Raw genomic sequence first — 6,000 nt, forward strand, 5'->3', positions numbered from 1 at the left:
ATAAGCAGCTCGAGTAGTTATTGAGTAATTATAATCACCTGGAGTGGTAGTTAAGGAAACTCCAGGTCCCCGATAACCTTCTGCCTCACTTCCATCACCTAACAGGCTGTTCAGGTAAGGACGATTTATTGCCCTGTAGACCAGGTGTTCTAAAAGATACGTTGTGAAAAGGCCCTGAAGCATGTTAAAATCATCATGTGCGCTGAAGTCCTTGAGGCAAAGACATTGGAGGGTCTTTCTCAAAAGTCAGTAGTCTGTACTGGTCACAAAAGCCGCTGCCCGACTCATTTCAGGACTCTAGTGCGCATGACCAGAAAGGGGTGGGAATAAGAAAAGGAATTATAGGAATTATTGTATTTACCTAGGAGAACTTGTTTATTATTTATTACTGTATCCTTTATAATCAGCGTGCCGCATCAGTTAGATGTGCATTGTGGGTGCGATGACTCCCCTACACACCCCAGCCGTTAATAAAGAACATCTGCTTATCTATATCCACAGATGCCAATAAGTTCTTTTGTCCTGATTTGGTGACAAGCCCTGCCCAGGTCCATTGGCAGCACCACACACTCACCCTGCTGTCAGCCAGCTTCCTCGCCCACCTTGAACAACTCCAAGAGACATCTCTCAGGGGCCTGCAGCAGCAATGTGGGCTGCCGTCAGCACCCCGGGCTGGGGGACCCTCTCCCCTGCCTGCTGTCAGCCCTGTGGTTGGCACAGCTTAGCACCCGCGGGTGCTTCACATTTGCCAGTGGCCATGGTTAATAACTGGTAGTAGCCATAGTTACCGCACATATGGGAATAATTGTGAGGTTTTTGAAGTCTGGCAGAGCAGGGCTTTGAAGTGTGGTCAAGTTGATCTTGATCAGTGATAAGAAGAACAAGCTTTGATCTACAAACCCTAGAAAATAAGCAGAGCATCCTGGACCATAACAAAGAATGTCTGGGATTGTGTTGATCCACATTATCATCAACAGTGGCAGCAGTGAGAGCTGTGGCCATGGTAATTCCTGAAATAACTTCTACTTCCACCAGGATATATTTTTTTCCTCCTGAGGGTCGTGGAGGGCCTACGTAATCTATTTGCCAGGCATGCCACAGCATTTTCCCATTGGATGTGTAAGGGATGGATGTGTAAATTTTTCGCCAAGGCATCCACCAAGGCAAATTTACATCCTGGATGTGTTATTTGACAATCGGGCAAAGCTACTGTTCGATCATCACTTATCTTAGCAATGAAACTAACTTCTGAGTATCCTGGAAGTGAACTACCTTCATTAGAGTAATAAAAAACACACCCACAGGTCAAAAAAGGGCCTGCTCAGGTTAACACTCTTCCCCTGAGCATGCGTAGTAGAAGCATTAGTGTTATAATTGTATGTTAAACATTAACCAAATGCTATCTCCTAGGCATGCTTGCAAAAGTACTACCTTCTGATTTTTGTGTGTAAAAGGAGAATGAAAACCTGCTGTTGGTGTGCCTGACCAGTGGAAAAGTCCACGGAGCACCCAGGCCTGAGTAAAGGACAGGCTGAACAGGAACATGGACTGGGGACAGAGAGACGAGGCTGGGGGCCTGGGGCATGGTAGCTGGGGACAGACACACAGGCCTGGGGACAGCAAGATGAAGCTGGAGGCCAGGGGCTGGGGACAGCAACAGGGGACTGGGGAAACAGATATGAGGCTGGGGGACAGGGATATTGGGGCTGGAGACGGGGACACGGTCTGCGGACAGGGGTCTTGGGGTGGGGACAGGGACACAAGGCTGAGCACAAGGATACAGTCTGGGGCAGGGATAAGGTCTGGGGCCAGGGACACAAGGCTGCGGGACAGGGGACATCGACCCGGGAGGCAGGTGGCCATGGGGTCCACAGGCTACAAGGGTGTCCTGGGTTTGGCTGGGATAGAGATAACTGGCGGGGAGTTTCCTTCCCTCTTACTAGCTAGAACAGTGCTGTGTTCTGGATTCAGTCTGGGATTCGGTGTGAGAAGAACATTTGTACTGGTGGTTTTAGCTGTTGCTCGGAAGTCCAGGACTTTTCAACTTATCACGGCCTGCAAGTTTGCAGGTACACAAGAAGCTGGGGGGGGCCACAACCAAAACAACAGACCCCAGCGGGCCAGTGGAATATTCCATATCACCTAACGTCATGCTCAGCGTATAGAGAAGGGCTGGTTGGGAAGCTGCACTCGGGTGTTTGGGATGGTGGTTTCAGGATTCTCTCCTCTCTGGGATCACAAGCCGGGAACAGGCTGGGCATCGGTCAGCAGGTGGTGAGCAATCCCATCGTGCATTACCCATTTGTATTTTATTACTATTGGCATTATTCCTGTAACTTTATTTCAATTATTACATTGTTTTTATCTCACCCTCCAAGTCTCTTACCCTTACCCCTCCAAGTCCCCATTCCCCGGGGGTAGGGCAGGGGAGCGAGTGGCTGCATGGTGCTCGGTTGCCCTCTGGGGACAACTCTGCAGTGCCGTGTTTTGCACAGTGGTTCCGGCACAAGATGGGGCCTGGGAAAAACTTAAACAATTGAGTTACCATACAAACAAGAAGCCCCTGTGTATAATTGGATAAACTTTGTCTCAGCTTTGAAAGTAAGGCAGCCTGCATGCCAAACAGACAAGGTGCAAACCAAACTGTAACAGGACCCACTGTACAAACTTTGTATAAATAAGGTCAGTGAGGCTGCGAGCTGAAGGCTGATCAAACTGGGAGTTACCATATATGGGTAAAATGACTTAGGGTGTTTACCTAAAAAGTCCACCAGAGACTACCAGAGACCCTTCCGCAATTTTAGTACGTTTGTGCAATGTCTTTACATATGCATTAGACTTAGGCTGCTACTTCTCGAAAATGACATGACCCAGATGGGACTCTGCATCCAAGAATACAAGGATGAACAGGACGGTGAGATCTCCAGTGCACACAGAACAATTTTCAGGGAGATCCCCCACTTTGTATAACCCCTGGGAATGGGTAAGGCATTACTTGGATGATTTAAAGGGGAAGACGTTTCTCAATAATTCTCAATAGGATAAAGAACAGGAGAAAATAGAGGAAATAGAATCCCTCTGGGAAGGGATCAGTGTGCAATCTGCAAGGAAAAGGGACACTGGAAAAATGAATGCCCAAAGAGACAATCAGTTAATTGGGTACCCCCGTCTGCACCTGTTCCAGAGGAGACTTCCTTATGATTGGTACGGAAGACTTGGATTGATGGGGACCATGGGTTGAGCAACTAAGACTTCCCAGCCAAACCCCTGGTTTCAATTAAGCCGGGGAATGAGACAGTTAAAGTCCTAGTTGATACAGGGGGACATACTCTGTACTAAACAGTTGTAAAAGAGCCAGAAGCAAATTCTCTGACAGTGATTGGTGCCACAGGGCAGAAAAATCAACCTTTGAAGTTTGGAATTGGGAAAAGGGTGTTAACCCATCAGTTTCTCAACATACCAGATTGCCCTATGCTGCTATTAGGACAGGATATATTAAGTAAATTGAACGCACAAATCATTTTTGAAACAGGGAAAATCCAAATTCATATTCCTGAAAATAAAGCTCTGGATGCCCAGGTCTTTATGTTATAGAAGGAAGCTGAGTTACAGGAGAACAGAAGAAGTTGAAAACACCGTAACACCTCTCATATGGGCTTCAGGGACACCAGGACAATCCTGAGTGGCAGAACCAGTAACCATCCAGTTGAAACTGGATGCTAAACCAGTAAGACAAAAGCAGTACCCAGTTAAACTAGAAGCGAGAAAAGGACTAGAAGCATTAATATAACAATTCATAAATTTGTTCCATTAAGAGAATGACAATCAGAACACAGTACCCCAACACTGCCAGTTAAAAAGCCACATTCAGAAGAATATAGATTGGTTCAGCACTTAAGGGCTATAAATCAAGTTGTGCGGGAAGTCCACCTGGTAGTGGAAAGCCCGTATACTCTCTTGTTGACCACCCTGAAAGAAACAGATAAATGGCTTACTGTATTGGATCTGAAAGGTGCCTTCTTTTGCCTGCCGCTAGCAAATGAAAGGCAGGAACTGTTTTCTTTCCAATGGGAAAGCCCTAAGACTGGTGGAAAAACTCAATTGTGCTGGACAGTATCACTGCAAGGGTTTAAGAATGGCCCTACTGTCTTTGGAAATCTATTAGCCAGAGAATTTGAAGACTGGCAAAAGATGCATGAGAATATCACCCTGCTGCAGTCCATAGCTGAGATACTGCTAGCAGCAGGAAAAAAGCAGGATTACGTACAAAGGACAAGAGACCTCCTAAACTTTTGAGGGCTGGCGGGGCACAAGGTTTCCCGGATAAGGCACAGATCACCCAGCAGGAAGTGACATGTTTGGGGTTCACAATTTCCCAGGGCCAGCGTAGTCTTGGAACTGAAAGTAAAGAGGCTGTTTGTCAAATCCCCGAATCCAAATCAAAACAAGAGCTTAGAGCATTTCTCGAAATGTCCGGATGGTGTCGTCTCTGGGTAACGAACTGGGGACACACGGACAAAACCCCTGTATGAAGCTGTGCAAAGAGAGGGAAATTGTCTCGTTTGGACTCAGCAGTGCAGAAATGCCTTTATAAAATTGAAACAGGCCTTAATGGGTGCCTGGCTCCAGGCCTCCCGAGTTTAGAAAAGCCACTTGAACTAGTTGTACATGAGACACTGCATATTTGGAGTGCTGACCCAGAGACTGGGATGGTGGAAAAGACCCGTGGGCCACTTTGAAATCACCTAGACAATGTCAGCAAAGGATGTCCAACATGTCTCTGAGCACTGGCAGCTACAGTACCACTGATGCCAGAGGCCCCAAAATAGATCCTCGGTCAAAAGCTAACAGTATTTGTGTCCCGTGCAGTTACAGCAGTTCGAGAACACAAAGGAGGATACTGGTTGTCACCAAGCTGAATGCTGAAATATCAGTCTGTTCTTTTGGAACAAGATGAGGATCCTGAATCCAGCAACCTTTCTAACCCCCCTTGCACATTCCTGGGCCAGGTATGAACACGCGGAGATAATGACTGCTGATGGCAGTACTCAGAGCATTAAGATGTGCTTTTGAGGAGCCTGGCTCTGCCCTCCTTATCACTTAGAAACTGTAACAGCCCATCACCCGGCAGAACAATAACAGCACTGCACACCCATCAAGTTCTTGGCAACTGGCCAGAACACCTCATTGGCTGAGCTGGGCCAGAGTGATGATAAGTATATGACAAAAGTCAATTATGGCCCCAAGGGAGACATCTGAAGCTCTCTTGGACCTCAGCCGGCTTGTGACCAGTGTCTCCCCTGAGCTGGGACGCCTGTCAGGCATGAACTCCTCGGGGGGACCCTCCACTGATAGAGCTGAAGGAAAAGCAGGACAAAGTCAACCCATTAGAGTCTCAATTATCGCCTGTTGAGGAATGCCAATGCGTTGTGAGTATTTACTCTAAGCTCCAGGAGAGGGAAATTTTTACTTTGCAATAGTTCCTATTTCACCCACTCACTCTCTGCTTACCGATGTGTTTCGGTATGCACAGGTATTTTTACGAGTGTAGGGACATACAAATTTTACTGGAGCCAAATACTTTTGTCTGTCTGTGTGTTTGTACGTTTTGTGTTTGTGAACATGCACGTACACATGTACAGATGTTTTGCTGATCAGGGATACCAATTAAACTCAGACACCAGAGTGAGAAGAGCAGGCCTATTTTTCTAGAAATAATAATATTACAGAATAATACAGAAAATGTACAGTAAGAAAAGACAGAACAGTGCGCTTAAACAAATAGGAAAATACCGTGTAATGCATCAAATCATTACTACCTGAGAAAGAGAGTAGTGGTTAACAAAGATCCATCACCACTTGCATACGTTACCATCACCCAGCCCCGCAGTGGCTGGGCAGCCCCGGTTACAGCGAGGGTTTGCAGAGCCTGTCCCGGCAAGTGGGAAATCCTACGCGGTGCGTCCACCCGTAGGTGAGGCTGCCAAAGTCGCTGTGAGC

The sequence above is a fragment of the Athene noctua genome, chromosome Z, assembly GCF_965140245.1.
Source record: "Athene noctua chromosome Z, bAthNoc1.hap1.1, whole genome shotgun sequence".
Classification (NCBI taxonomy): Eukaryota; Metazoa; Chordata; class Aves; order Strigiformes; family Strigidae; genus Athene; species Athene noctua.